General features: G+C 49.3%; 1 pseudogene; it reads left to right on the top strand.

Annotated features, from left to right (window-relative positions):
* Positions 1-3,498, top strand: part of LOC120383515 — a 15,134-nt pseudogene extending 11,636 nt beyond the window's left edge.
* The last annotated feature ends 11,876 nt before the right edge of the window (positions 3,499-15,374 follow it).

The raw sequence follows: 15,374 nt of genomic DNA, 5'->3' as shown, positions 1-15,374 counted from the left end.
AAAAATTCAGAACGTTCCTTCATCCTCTTCTGAGACCAGCCCAGAGGCACTTTCTCCAGTGTAACGGAACCCCCTCCTAACCACACCACCAGCCCCTGAGCCTGCAGGTGATGGAGAGACCTGGGGAAAGGGCTGGAGCCGGGCAAATGACTCTGCACAACAGGGCCCCTTCTTGGAGGACCAGCTGGGGAGTTTGGCCTCCAAGAGGGGGAGCTCCTCGCGTCCGGTGAGAGCCCAGAGCTGCTGCCCTCAGTGGCACAGCCGGGTTCCAACCCCGTTACCAGCGTGTCAGTGGCTGAGCTGCCTGATGAGAGCAAAGGCCCACGGCAATGGGGCAGTCGCCCATTCTCCCAGGAGTGAGGAAGAAGATAAAAGGGAGAGTAGAGAGACTGGAAGGGCAGCAGGAGCATAAGAACATAAGAGCGGCCGTGCCGGGTCAGACCAAAGGTCCATCTAGCCCAGTATCTGTCTACGACAGTGGCCAATGCCAGGTGCCCCAGAGGAGTGAACCTAACAGGCAATGATCAGTGATCTTTCTCCTGCCATCATCTCCATCCTCTGACCAGAACAGAGGCTAGGGACACCATTCTTACCCATCCTAGCTAATAGCCATTTATGGACTTAGCCACCATGAATTTATCAGTTCCCTTTTAAACATTGTTATAGTCTAGCCTTCACAACCTCCTCAGGTAAGGAGTTCCACAAGTTGACTGTGCGCTCCATGAAGAAGAACTTCCTTTTATTTGTTTTAAACCTGCTGCCTATTAATTTCATTTGGTGACCTAGTTCTTGTATTATGGCCTCAGAATAAGTAGAGAAAATAACTTTTCCTTATCACTTTCTCAACATCACTCATGATTTTATATACCTCTATCATGTCCCCCTTAGTCTTCTCTTTTCCAAACTGAAGAGTCTAGCCTCTTTAATCTCTTCTCATATGGGACCCTCTCCAAACCCCTAATCATTTTAGTTTGCCCTTTTCTGAACCTTTTCTAGTGCTAGAATATCTTTTTGAGGTGAGGACCACATCTGTACAGTATTGAGATGTAGGCGTACCATGGATTTATACAAGGGCAATTGTGCACTATATTCTCCTTCTTAACCCCATTCTCCTATCCCCTTTTTAATGATTCCTTACTTCCTGTTTGCTTTTTGACTGCAGGAAGTGGGAGAGAATGCCCAGCTCCCAGCCCTGCCCAGCTCCATTCCCTGCACCCCGGGGCAGTCAGCTCTCCTGGGAACAAGGGGAGGAGCTGAGCGAGGAAAAGCCAGTTGCCGACTCTGCTGAGCACCTCAGAACTGAGGCGAGGGCAGAGCTAGAGGGTTACAATACACCGTGGGGCAGTGCCCTAAAGTGACTCCTTTGATTCTGCTCTTTTTCCGACGTTTGGCTCAGAGATGCTGTTCTGGGGAGGTTTAGAAAGGGACTTGGTGGGGTTAGTTCTAATGGGGAGGGCCAGGCCAGGAGGTAATGAACTAACTGGGTTTTGTTCCCAGCATGGCAGAGTCCTAGAATCCAGCCCAGCATCTGTCTGCAGGGAGAGAGCCTGGGGGAATCGGGCGTGACATGGACTCCAGCCCCTTATGAAACCTGCCCAATCTCCCTGCTCCTCTGACAGGCTGAGAATCGCATCCACGTTTTGCTCCCGATCGTCCCATCTTCCAGGAGACAGGGCAGGGAAATGGCCGTGATGGAGCCAGCTCAGGTAGGGATTTTCAGGGAGCTTTGGTGGTGGGGAGGTATTGCAGAGGGTTAATCACCTGGGGTGGGAGGTGTGATTAAACCTGCTGGAACATGATCAACCTGGGTCTGATTTTCTGAAGAGGCCCATTGGCGGGTGTGGGGAGAAACATTCCCCCATTTCTGAACCAGGAAACAGCCCGCTGGGAAGGCTGGGAAAACTGACCAGACTCCCAGGGCTGGGCCCGACCCCACTGGGCAGAGGCTGCTGTGAAATCGCAGGGAAGCTTTGGGATTCCTGTCCCTGTCCCGGCTCAGGCTCTGCTTCCCAGATCAGCCTGTGACTGGCAGGCATGTGGAAATGAGAAGACCCTGCCCTGCTCCGTGTGCTGGGGGACAAGGAGCTCTCACCTTCTCCCACCACCTGAAGCCTCTTGGCTGCTCTGAGGCAGGGTGCGGGGGCGATTCTGCTTCTCTGGCCCTTCTCCCCCATGACTAGTGGGATTGTGGCTGGGGCAGCAGGTGCTGAGTGGGGACTCTTGTTATTTCAGATGCCAGTGACCTTGAGGGCGTGGCTGTGTATTTCACCCAGGGCAGGGGCTCTGCTGGACCCGCTCAGAAAGCCCTGTACAGGGATGTCATGCAGGAGAACTACAAGACAGTGACATCACTGGGTAAGGGATTCCTGGTCCCTTGGTTATTGGAAGCTGGGGTGGGAGGAGGGTCTGCATGTCTGATACTGGTCAGGTTCTTCTCTCCTTCGCTCTCCAATGAGACCAGGGTGTCAAAACCTAACACACATATTAAATCATCCCACTCAACCCTGCTAACTTTCAAGGTGGAGAAGCCGTGCATTGTCCTGTCTGTGTTGTTTCTCGGTTACACTTTAGAATCCCTCTTCTCCCTCCTTTGGGAACAGCTCCAGCCATGCGGAGGGCTCTGGGCTCTGCAGGTTTAGAAATAGGCAGGGTTTAACACTGGAGCTGGGTGTGTGTCACAATTCCCCTCCCACCTCCACAGGCGCCTGCCTCCCCCGAGGGCTCAGTGACCATGTTACCCTCCTCTTAGATTCCACATTCCCGGCAGAGCACAGGGACAGGTGCCGCTCACAGAATGTCCTTTGTGACAGGCGCTCTCTCTTTCTGAGAGAGCGGCTCTCAGTCCTCCGCACACCCTGATCTTGTCTGATTTCCTCCCCGCACAGGATTCCCCCTTCCCAAACCTGACCTGATCACCCGGCTGGAACAGGAAAGAGCCGTGGGTGCCCGATCTCCAGGTCTATGAGCGAACTCCCGAAGCCCCACACAGGTGAGAACTGACACACAAACCATCTGGTGAATGAAGGAAAAAGTTGAAAATCCCAAAAATGAGGTGTCAGTAAATGCCCTCAGTTCCTTCCTCATTCACCCAGGCCAGGGCTGCAGGCAGCAGATACCACTTCATGTGTCCTGTGAACTGCAGGAGTTTCCTTTCCTACTTTCCTTCTCTGTGAAAGTTTGGGTGGGATGTGGAGGCAGAATCAATTGCCGTCTGTGCAGCTTTAGTATGTTGGGTTTTCCCTCAGTGCTATTCCTCTTAATTTCTCCCCAGCACAATGACTCCTGTCTGGATTGTCTCTCCCAGCAGGTAACGAGACAGTGAATGAGAATAAGGATGGGAATCAACAGCAGGAAGTTCATGGGCACAGAGATCCACAGGGGACCTTTGTGGGAAGAGCTGAAGGAAATTTCTCCCAGTGCTTGGAACATGGAAGCCTGGAGGAATTGGCAGAGGTCAGAGAGTCTGCTGGGAAACCACTCAAGGGAGCAAATGGATGAATCTGTTATATATGGGGAAGCACACAGGAATCCCACAGCCCGGCAGACAACCCCAAGGAAGACAAACACTATGACTACCTCGGTTCTGTTCACGCTTCAGGCAATAAATACTGGAGAAAACACTTCCAGTGGATTTGGACTCTGGGAAAACATCAGTAAGTGTTCAGATCTTGCCTAACCATGGGAGAAGCCACCCGGAGAGAGAGGCGCTCTCAGTGCCTTGAGGGCAGGAATTGTTTGAATTGGAAGTCAGCACCGTTTCCACATCAGAAAACCCACACGGAGACAGACCACATAAGTGCTTAGACTGTGTAAAAAGTTTCACCTGCAGATCAGCCCTTGTTAGACATCAGGCAATCCACACCGGAGAGAGACCCCATAAGTGCTTGGATTGTGGGAAAAGTTTCATACAGAGGTCAAACCTTGTTACACATCAGGCAATCCACACCAGGGAGAGACCCCATAAGTGCTTAGACTGTGGGAAAAGTTTCACATGGAGTCAGCCCTTGGTAAACATATGGCAGTCCACACCGGAGAGAGACCCTATAAGTGCTTAGACTGTGGTAAAAGTTTCACATGCAGATCAGCCCTTGTTAGACATCTGGCAATCCACACGGGAGAGAGACCCCATAGGTGCTTGGATTGTGGGAAAAGTTTCATACAGAGGTCAGCCCTTGTTAAACATCTGGCAATCCACACCAGCGAGAGACCCCATAAGTGCTTGGACTGTGGGAAAAGTTTCATAGAGAGGTCAGCCCTTGTTACACATCAGGCAGTCCCACACCAGGAGAGACCCCATAAGTGCTTAGACTGTGGGAAAAGTTTCACATGGAGAGTCAGCCCTTGTTACTCATCAGGCAGTCCACACGGAGAGAGACCCACAAGTGCTTAGACTGTGGGAAAAGTTTCACATGCAGATCAGCCCTTGTAAGACATCTGGCAATCCACACGGAGAGAGGCGCCATAAATGCTTAGACTGTGGAAAAGTTTCCTGCGGAGATCACACCTTCTTATGCATCAGGCAGTCCACACTGGAGAGAGACCCCATCAATGCTTAATCTGTGGGAAAAATTTCATACGGAGGTCAAACCTTGTTAATCATCAGGCAAGCCACACAGGAGAGACACCCCACAAGTGCTTAGACTGTGGAAAAAGTTCCATACGGATGTCAGCCCTTGTTTCACATCAGTGAATCCACACAGGAGAGAGACCCCACAAGTGCTTGGACTGTGGGAAAAGTTTCCTCTATAGGTCAAACCTTGTTAATCATCAGGCAATCCATACAGGAGAGAGACCCCACAAGTGCTTAGACTGTGGGAAAAGTTTCATACAGAGGTCAGTCCTTGTTTCACATCAGAGAATCCACACAGGGGAGCCCCACAAGTGCTTAGACTGTGGGAAAAGTTTCCTGTATAGGTCAAACCTTGTTAATCATCAGGCAATCCATACAGGAGAGAGACCCCACAAGTGCTTAGACTGTGGAAAAGTTTCATACAGAGGTCAAGTCTTCTAACACACCCAGGCAGTCCACGGAGAGAGACCCCACAAGTGCTTAGACTGTGGGAAAAGTTTCATACGGAGGTCAAGCCTTCTAATACATCAGGCAATCCCACACGGAGAGAGACCCCACAAGTGCTTAGACTGTGGGAAAAGTTTCATACGGAGGTCAGACCTTCTTGTGCATCAGGCAATCCACACCGGAGAGACACCGCATAAGTGCTTGGACTGTGGGAAAAGTTTCATACAGAAGTCGGACCTTCTTGTGCATCAGGCAATCCACACGGAGAGAGACCCCATAAATGCTTAGACTGTGGGAAAAGTTTCCCTCACGGAATCCACACCTTCTTATGCATCAGGCAGTCCACACGGAGGAGCCATAAGTGCTTAGACTGTGGGAAAAGTTTTGCATATAGATCAGTCCTGGTTACCATAAGAGATTACACACGGGAGAGACCCCATAAGTGCTTAGACTGTGGAAAAAGTTTCATACAGAAGTCAAACCTTGTTAAACATCAGAGAATACACACTGGAGAGAGACCCATAAGTGCTTAGACTGTGGAAAAAGCTTCCTACAGAGATCACACCTTCTTATGCATCAGGCAATCCACACTGGAGAGGGACATAAGTGCTTAGATTGTGGGAAAAGTTTCAGATGGAGGTCAGCCTTTGTTAATCATCAGAGAATCCACACAGGAAGAGACCCCACAAGTGCTTGGACTGTGGGAAAAGTTTCACATGGAAGTCAGCCCTTGTTAAACATCAAGTAGTCCATACTGAGAGAGACCATAAGACTCTGGGAAAGGTTTCAGAAACAGATCAGCCTTCTAAACATCAGGCAATCCACACATGAGAGAGACCCCCGTAAGTGCATAGACTATGGAAAAATGTTTCAAATTGATGTCATCCCTTGTTTTACATCAGAGAATGCACACAGAGGAGTGACCTCATAACTTTTTAGCCTGTGAAAGATGTTTTAAACGGAGGTCAAATCTTATTCCAAATTGGGCAATCTACACAGGAGAGAGACCCCATAAGTCTTTGGACCATGTGAAAAGTTCCATGGAAAGATCAAATCTTATAACACTCAGAGGATCCACACAGGAGAGAGGGCCCCATCAGAGCTCAGACTGGAAAAAGTTTCCTACATAGGTCAGACCTTGTTAAAGTCAGCTAATCCACACAGGAGAGATCCCATAAGTGCTTAGGCTGTGGGAAGGTTTTATATGGAGCTCAGGCCATGTTTTACATCAGAGAATCCCGTAGGAGACCCCATAAGTGCATAGACTATGGAGAATGTTTCCTACAGTGGTCAAGTGCTGGACCATGGGAATAGTTTCAGAAACACCTCAGCCCTACAGAATATCAGCCAATCCACACAGGAGAGAGATCCCATAACTCGTAGACTGTGGAAAAAGTTTCATATGGAGATCAGACCTTGCTAAAATCAGGCAGTCCACACAGGAGAGACCCCATAAGTGCTTGGACTGTGAGAAAAGTTTCATACAGAGGTCAGACCTTGTTAAACATCAGGCAATCCCACCGAATATTGACCCCTTAAGTGCTTAGACTGTAGGAAACATTGCAGAAACTGATCAGTCCTTGTTTTACATCAGAGAATCCACAAGACTCCATTGGTGCTTGGACTGTGCCAAAAGTTGTACACAGAGATCACACCTCATTAAACATTGAGAATTCACACACGATCTAAACTTCTGAGGCGCATGGCCTGAAAGAGTTAAGAACCTTGCAGGCTAATTCATAGCTTCAACCTTTAGAGACATGTTAGAAAAGTGTTTAAATGGTATTTAGGGCCATTCAAGAAATATAGACTAGAACTTTGAAATGTAACCTGCAGTTGTTAAAAATTGAAAGAAGATAGTAGTGCTGTTGACTAATTGCAGTTGAGTCGTGTGATTAGCTCAAAAAATTCATTGTGGTTAGAAAAATTTATCTTGAGGAATCACATTGTTAAACAATAGAATACTAGTTGAAATTTGTTAAATGTTTTGGATGTTTTTCTACGTTTCATATCTATTGATTTCCCTCACAACAAAGGAGAGAAAGCGTGCAGGGCTCGCTTTATATTATTTTTATTACAAATATTTGTATTGTAAACATGCAAAACAAGTGGTATTTTCAGTTCACCTCATGCAGTACTGTAGTGCAATCTCTTTACCAGGAAAGTGTACCTTAGAAACATCGATTCTTTAATTATATAAGTGCACTCAAAATCAAGCAATTAAAACTGTATAGCCTAGAAGTCAACTCAGTGCTACTTCTTTTTCTGACACTCGCTATGACAAACATCGTCTGTGAAGTGGGTATTCACCCACAGCTTATGCTCTGTTAGTCTTAAGGTGCCACAGGACTCTCTGTTGCTTATGACAAGCAAGTTTGTTTCACGTTTATGAGAGATAATGCTGCTTTGCTTCTAATTTATGATGTCACCTGAAAGTGTGAGAAGGTGTTAGTGTCTCACGTTTGTAGCTGGCAATGCAAGGTATTTATGTGCAAGATATGCAAAACATGCCTATGTCCTTCATGCTTGACCACCATTCCAGTGGACATGCTTCCATGCTGATGTGAAAGTAGAATGAATTATATTGTAAAAATAAGAATGGATTAAAGAAATGTTGTATGTACCTTTAAGCAGAAATAAGAAATGTTGAAATACAGGTGCCAGGAAAGAAACATTAGGCATAAACAATGGTGCTAATGGCGAAACATTAACAGAAAATGGGTAATAGTAAGGAAATAAGATATGCATACTAGCCCAGATAAAACTTATCTGATTCTGCTTCCATTGTTATCTTGTTAAGTTCTCACCCTTTTATCTGTATAAATAAGATAGTTTGTGTCTTGCATGGTGCTCACATTATCTGGGTGTCATTAGCAGAGCGCTGTGCTAATAAAACAGAGTGGTCTGACAAACTGTGAGTCCTGAGTCTAACTGACACTGAGCAATGCTCATTTAAAAAAAAAAGCATTAATTAAATTTGTGACTGAACTCCTTGAAGGAGGTGTATGTCCCTGTTCTGTTTACAAACCTTCTGCTGGTGGCATCTGACTCAGTTGATGAAAATGAGCATGTGTCGGTCTGGTCTGCTTTGGATTGTTATCGATGAGAACCCGTCATTAGCATGGATGCATGTCCTCTAGAATGGTGGTTGAAGCAGGAAGGGACCTATGACTCTCTAGAGTATCTGGCACATAAATATCTTGTGGCGCCCGGCTGCAACAGTGCAGCGAGCGCCTGTTCTCACTTTCAGGTGACATTGTGAACAAGAAGCGGGCAGCATTATCTCCTGCAAATTGTAACCAAACTTGTTTTTCTGAGTGATTGGCTGAACAAGGAGTAGGACTGAGTGAAGTTGTAGGCTCTAAAGTTTTACATTGTTTTATTTTTGAATGCAGGTTTTTTTTTGTATATAATTCTACATTTGTAAGTTCAACTTTCATGATAAAGAGATTGCAGTAAAGTAATTGCAGTTGGTGAATTGAAAAATACTGTTTCTTTTGTTTTTTACAGTGCAAGTATTGGTAATAAAAAATATAAAGTGTTCTCTGTACACTTTGTATACTGTAAAAACAACAAGGAGTCCTTGTGGCAACAGAGACTAACAAATTTATTTGGGCATAAGCTTTTGTGGGCTAGAACCCACTTCATCAGATGCATGGAGTGTATTCTGTGTTGCAATTGAAATCAGTATATTTGAAAATGTATAAAACATCCAAAATATTTAAATAAATTGTATTCTATTATTGTTTAACAGCGCAACTAATCACGGTTAATTTTTTTAATCGCTTGACAGGTCTAGAAGATAGCTCTAATTGTAGGAGTCTCTGTTGACCTATATCTTGTTCCAGATTAACAGTGTAACCAAAGGGATCCTGTCTAGGACTATATTTTGTTAATTCAGAAGTCAAAAGGAAATATTGATATTTAAATGAAACTTGGATGTAATAATGTCCTTGTGTATATCTCTCTTTTTAAAGTTTGTGGTAAACTGTCTATGAACGGCTTTATGGATAATTACCTTATGTTAATCCATGTAGTTTTACTACCTGTGATGCTTGGGAAATAGGCGTTTATTTCCAAAATCTGTTGTTCACCCAAGGGCTGCCTGCTGTCGAGAGGCTGCAGAAATGTCTATATAAACTCTTGGGACCTGATCCTTTCATCTCCGAGCGTCTTAAGCTTTATTCGCGGGAGTTTGAGTCGTGGACTGAGATCTCCAGTCTGCTCTGGGCGTGCTGATATTGCACATTTGGACATTGGGGTAGAGTGTGATAAAATTGTTAGGATGTAGATATTCAAGCCTGCCTGCAAAGGCCGATGCTAAGAATTTAGGTCTATGTTTATTATTTAGCCAGTTATAGAGGTATAAAAGAAAGAATCTGTGTAAGGGCCTTCTCTCACTGTGACAGTCTGAGACCCTGTTCTTAGGCCAATGCCTCTGGCCAAACGCAGAGGCAGCCATAAGCTGGGAAGCGAACGGTCACATCCTCCCGTTCCGAACGAGTTGAAATAAGGTGATCTGGGGCTGTTAGAAAGGTGATCCGATCTATCCCCTCCAGAGAAAGGGAAGAGCCTAGAAGATGTAAAAGGAAATAAAGTTTGATAGTTTTCTGTCTGGTAAGAACTCAGTAGACACAGCTGGAAACCCTTATGTCTTTATGGATGTAGCTGTGAAATCCTCACTTCTGTTTTGTCATTCTAGTTCCCACTTTGCTATAGTTATTTGCATGGTCTCTGGCTGGTTCTGTGATTGTTTCTGTCTGCTGAATAATTAATTTGGCTGGGTGTAAACTAAGTAAGGTGGTGGGATATAATTGGCTAGCTAATCATGTTACAATCAGGATTGGTTAAGTAAATTTCAGTAGAATGATTGGTTAAGGTATAGGTAAGAATATTATATATAAATTAGGGGCAAACAGGAAGTAATTTGGGATTCGAAAATAAGGAAAAGGAACTTGGATTTAAGCTTGCTGGAAGGCTCACCCCAATAAACATTGAATTGTTTGCACCTTTGAGACTTTGGGTTTTGCTCTTCTCTGTTCATGCGAGAAGGACCAGGGAAGCGAGAGGGTGAAGGAATAAACCCCCTAAAATCTTGGTGTCATGACTCGGATGCATCGCATTGGATAGGTGAGTGGCAGCCTGTAAGTCCCCCTCCCCAACAGATCCGGCGCAGCTGCTTGGAGGGGTATAGTGAACTGTCGTGATGGTAGTTGTGGGTTCTGGCAAGCTGGGATAACGGATTGTTTGAACCAATGGATAAGGAAGAATCAGGGCCCATAGCAGGTGCAGGGGTCTACCTGGGATGAGTTTGAGAAGGAGATGGGGGAGGTTTTGGGAGACCCCAAGGGAAAGGAGTGTAGGGAAAAGGGAATGGTATTCCAAGGTTTGTGTGCTGGGATGGCATACTGGGTAAAAGGAAGCGATCTCCTCCAGCACATTAAGGATTTGGAGGATTGTGGAACAGCAGCAGTTTTAACAGAAAAATCCGTGTTAGTGAGTAAGTAGCGGATTTGAAGGTGCGGGATGCTGCATGGACAGAGAGTCTTATGAGGCAATCCAGCGAGAGAGGATGAACTGCTGGGAGAGTAGGAGACTTAGAGGAGAATTGTATCAATGTAAACAGAGGGGCAATGGACTTGGGGACCCCAAACCATCCGCCCCTCTAATGGAAACTGAAGGAGATACCTCCACCCACCTACCCTGAAGAAACACTGTACCCACCACTGCCAGTGGACGTCGTGGCTTGGCGATCCACAGTTACAGCTCCTGCGAGAGAGGCTACCCGGGAGGAACTACTGGAGGCAGGAATAGTGGCCTCAGTTGTGGGGGTGGGAATCATGCCCCACAAGTAGTAGAACAGGCAGAAATCTGCCCCTGAAGGACTGGGAGGCAGTACTGGGCCGTTTGGGAAAGGTACCCGGGAGGATTGGGATCAGTTTGTTCTGTGGCTAGTGGAGATAGGCAGAGGAGATGGAGGGTCTAACTCGTGAGGACCAGGTGATCATATGGCGCAGTCTTTTGTGACGGGCACATTAGAATTGATGTGCCAGGAGTGGCACACCCATTTCCAATCCCTGGACAGGTGGCAAAACAGTTGTTTGAGGGTGTACTCTTGTACTGCGAGATGAATAAAATGAAGTGAATCCCTGGGAAACAGGGCGAGATGCACTTAATCTCATACAGGCATGGGCACGGTGCTGGGTGCATCCCTGGGCGGTCCATGGGTGATACCCCAGACAGGGGCACCAGGATCTGGTGGGGGTGTGGAGCATGGTAGCGGTGTGGAATTGCTTGAGAAATGGTTGGAACTGAATGATGCGCAGTTTGGGGCATTTAAGGTTGCAGCATCCTGAACTTGCTCCCAATCAGCTCCCCCAGTTTCTGGAACAGGCAGGTGTGTGGAGGCAGATGCATCGTGGGGGGCGAGCCGGTCCATGTTATTACAGCAGGGGATCAGTACAAGGTGGAGCGGTGGGTCAGCCCAGAGGAGGAGGAGGTAGAAGACGAGGTTGTGGCTTTGGGGCGCAGTAGACTAGTCAGGGATGAGTGGGCAGCTATAGAGCAACAGATCCAGAGACTGCAGGCTAAACTGACTACCCAGGATCTTACCAGATCTGGGGACGTGGCCCAGAGGCCAGGGATTGGGACTGCCTGAAATGCCAGACACACAATTTTGCTTGGAGACAGGAATGTGTTTGGTGCCAGGACCCCAGTCCTCCTGTGAACCAGTGGGAGGGACAGAGGTGGGTGCTGCGACTTAGGGATGCCCTGGGAGGCATCCTGTCCATGTTCTCAGTTTAGGACAGGGCGCATCTGCTCGCCCCAAGCGAAGATCTGTACACAGGCTCTCAGCCGACTCCCTTCCACCTGCAGAGCCGATTGTAGAGTGGGACACAGGAATTGCTGATATTCAGAGCAGAGTTTGAGCCACTGTTTCCGTAGCATCCCTCCCAGCTGTCAGCCTGCTCCAGCAGCGGGGCTCTCAGCCATGCAGCGAGAGACGGACACACCTGGAGAGCAGGGGAGACGTGCAAGGGGCAGAGGAAGAGTGAGGAGCAGCTGGGGAGGAGAATGGCTCTTCGCCAAAGGGAGCGGAGGCAGGGGAAGGATGGGAGTGAGATGGGAGGAGATGGAGTGGCGGGAAAGGGGCATGGGATGGGGAAGAGAGGGGATAGGGCAGGGGTGGCTCTAGGTATTTTGCCGCCCCAAGCACAGCAGGCAGGTTGCCTTAGGCAGCTTGCCTGTGGGAGGTCCCGGTCCTGCGGTTGGTGGCACGCCTGCAGGAGGTCCGCGAGCCGTGGGACCAGCAGACCCTCCGCGGGCATGCTGCGAAGGCAACCTGCCTGCCGCCCTTGTGGCGACCAGCAGAGCACCCCGTGGCTTGCCGCCCCAAGCACGCTTGGCGTGCTGGTGCCGCCTCTGGGATAGGGGAACAGGGCGGGGAAAGCTGGAGCCCAGTATGTGACAGCCCCTTGGCAGAAGTTTGGCTCCCTTGGGCCCATCAGACCCTCACCTGACAAGCCCCACCTGCCCTGCATCTGTACCACCCCGATGAGCCCCCAGTCACCCTCCCACTGAGCTCCAATCACTAAACCTGGACCCCATCCATATGAACTCCACTTCTCCTGCATGTAGACCTCCCGCTGAGCCCCAAACACATTCACTTGGATCCCCTGCAGAGTCCATTGCCCCTGCCTGGAACCCTGCAATGAGCTTCTGTGCATCCAGCTTTCCCACTGAGCCACCCACACCCAGATTGCCCCACCTGGATCCCCATACTAAGTTCCTCTGCACTTGGATCCTGCTGCTGGGCTGAGCCTGCTCACCCACACCCGTTGCGCCTGGCACAGTGGGCAGGGCCCCAGGGTATTTCTGGGGCAGGCCTGGCCCTTGCACTGTGTCAGGGTCGGGTGCAGCCTCACTGCTGAGTCCCTGTCCCCGGGTGTGGTTGGGGAGGCTGCAGTGTCGCCCACCTTCATGCAACCCGGGGCCTGTGCGCCCCACTGCCATGTTGGAGCCTTCACATTTATTTATTGACAAATAAAATGTGCAGAATTTTAAAATATTGTGTGCAGAATTTTTAAATGTTTGGTGCAGAAACCCCTCAGGACTATGGGTGCAGAGCAGCTGTGATGGTGGGACTGTGAGGAAGGAGGTGGCAGTGGGGAGGTCCATGGGCGGGGGGTGCTGGGCGAGCGGTGTGGTGTGCAGGGTGCTGTGCAGTTGTGGTGGGAGGCCAGCGGGGGAGGTCTCTGGGCGAGGGGGCGCTGGGCATAAGGGTGGGGCTCTGGGCAGGGGCAGAGTGGTGGGGCCCACCCGCAGAGAAGGGGCTGGCAGCACAACACTTGGCTGGTTTGTAAACAGCGCCCTCTGCAGGGCTGCACAGAGCGGGGCTGCTCCCGCCGTGCTGTGCCTCATTGCACCCAACCTGCCCTTCCCTCTGGAGACGGACCATCCCGCCCCCTGCACCTTGCCCCATGGGAGCCCACAAGTATGTTTGACACCAGGCCCACAAAAAGTTAATCCGGCCCTGCTGAGTGGGGCTAAGAGTTTTCCTTCGCCTTTCCCATTGTGGCCTGATTTCTTTTATTAGTTGCTGTTTTATAAATTGCATTTCTCCTGAACTATAGACAATGGTCGGGAAGAGGTCAGGAAGCGTCAGAGCGGAGGAAGTGCCCCAGAGTGGGGCGCTCTAGCCCGTGTCCTGAGTGGTCACAACCACATTGGGGGACGAGGCCCTCAGGAAGCCTGGGCCCAGCTTGTCGGGGTTATAAGGACTTTGCCACACAGCAGAGTGGAAGGGGAGCCCTCAAGGTGAGGCAGGCTCTGGGTGAAGGAAGAGGGAGCGAGGACTCAGATCCTTCTGCTATTTGATTCCACCCAGCTGGTGTTTTAAGTCAGGAAAGTTCCCCCCAATAGCAGGACCATTTTTCCGCTTACCTCTGTGCATGTTTACTGATTTCTCCTAAAGTTCATTAAGTATTTTAGGAAAACGTGTCAGAGCAGCCACCAGCGAGTTGCTGGCCGCACTCTGAGGCCACCAAAAATTCATTCGTGAGAACCCTGGGCTAGATGCTCATGATGGGCCCTTCTGACCTTAGACCCTGTGAGTGGAACAGGGCCGGACACAGAGATGCTGTCTTCAGCTGGAAGTTGCGCGCCGTGGACAGCTAAACATAGAAGCTGTCGCCGTGGAAATGCCGTGCCGCCCTAACGGCACATGGACTGCCGCCCTCCGCAGGGCAATTCGACACGCTGCTTGGGGTGGCAAAACCACAGGGACTGCCGCCCCTTGCAGATTACCGCCCCAAGCACCTGCTTGGAATGCTGGTGCCTGGGCCGGCCCTGTTCATACCATTCCAGCTGCCCTTGAGCGTGATGTATCAGCCTGAAAGAAGATGGCCGTCCAGCGCCGTGTGACCTGCAGAGCTGCCACGGTCCTGGGGTTCATGGAATGTTCCTCATTCAGGCGCCTTCTGTTGCATGTCAAAGGCAGGTGCCGTTCCACAGACACAGAAAGGAAAAACCCTTTCCCCCTATCAAGTGCCCTGCAGCCCAATGCACTAAAAGCCACGAGTGTGAGGGCTGGAGTCTCATTTCTACAGGCTCCTGCTTGTCTTGCTCTGAACATCCTAATCCTTGTTAGTGATAAAACCCCACATCTCCAGCCTTCAAAAGCAGTTCAGCATGAGACAGGTGCTCTCTGTGCTTTACCATTAAGGTAGCAGGGAGATGTGATGATTTGGTGCAAACCTTCACACCTTATGAATGCTGGTTGCTGCTGTGTGTGGTTGGGTTAATGTATTTTTGAATGTGTCTGGGAATTCCACCGTTTCTGGCAGGACCTTCATCTGATACTTGCCAGACAGAGGACAATAGGCAGCACTTCACCTGAATGGCTGTGCTTTGACCACACACTTGCTATGTTGCCTAGCAATTGCAGCCTAAGGGAACCTGTTTTCCACCTGCCCTCTGCAGGGTGGGGGCTGGTGTTGGAGGAATAGAAAGTTACCAAGCAGAAACAGACACTAAGGCCTGGTCTACACTAGGCGGGGAGGAGGGGTTCGAACTAAGGTATGCAAGTTCAGCTATTAGCGTGGCTGAACTCGAACTACCTTAGTTCGAACTATTACCCGTCCTCACAGCGCGGGATCGAAGTCAGCGGCTCCGCGTTCGTGGTGGTGGAGTTCGGAGTCGGCGGGAGCGCGTTCAGAGTTCGATATATCGGCGTCTAGATGAGGCGATATATGAACTCCAATAAGTCGATCGCTACCCACCGACCGGTGGGTAGTATGGGCGTACCCTAAGGTGTGATGCTGGAGTGGGGCTTGCACTTTGTTCTCTCTGTGAAGGC

Source organism: Mauremys reevesii, linkage group 15 (assembly GCF_016161935.1).
Source record: "Mauremys reevesii isolate NIE-2019 linkage group 15, ASM1616193v1, whole genome shotgun sequence".
Lineage (NCBI taxonomy): Eukaryota > Metazoa > Chordata > Testudines > Geoemydidae > Mauremys > Mauremys reevesii.
Note: the sequence above shows the minus strand (reverse complement) of the source record. Positions and strands in the feature narration are given on the sequence as shown.